The sequence below is a fragment of the Amphimedon queenslandica genome, unplaced genomic scaffold (genome assembly GCF_000090795.2).
Source record: "Amphimedon queenslandica unplaced genomic scaffold, v1.1 AMPQUscaffold_13352, whole genome shotgun sequence".
Classification (NCBI taxonomy): Eukaryota; Metazoa; Porifera; class Demospongiae; order Haplosclerida; family Niphatidae; genus Amphimedon; species Amphimedon queenslandica.
The window spans coordinates 154,216-154,529 of NW_003546412.1; positions in this window are offsets into that span (position 1 = coordinate 154,216).

Below are 314 nucleotides of genomic sequence, written 5' to 3' on the forward strand. Positions count from 1 at the left end.
ATGCTCATCAATAGTAATAATCTATTATGTTATACAGGTCCAGTCAAGACTGATTTGGAACAGCAGCAATTCTTCTATCATGGGATATGCCATGTCTTCTGAGGATTGTATCAGCCTTCATGATGTTTATAATGGAATAAGTGAAGATGAGATATGTCAAGAGACAATGTATATGCTGCAGTTTCTTTGGAGAGATCTAAGCTCAGATTTCAATGTAGTTGGTCCATATTTTAATTCTTCTTGCACATTGGAAACACAGTTCCTCCATTCAGTTGTTGTCAGGACTATGCTATCTTTCTGTTCGTTTGGCTTTC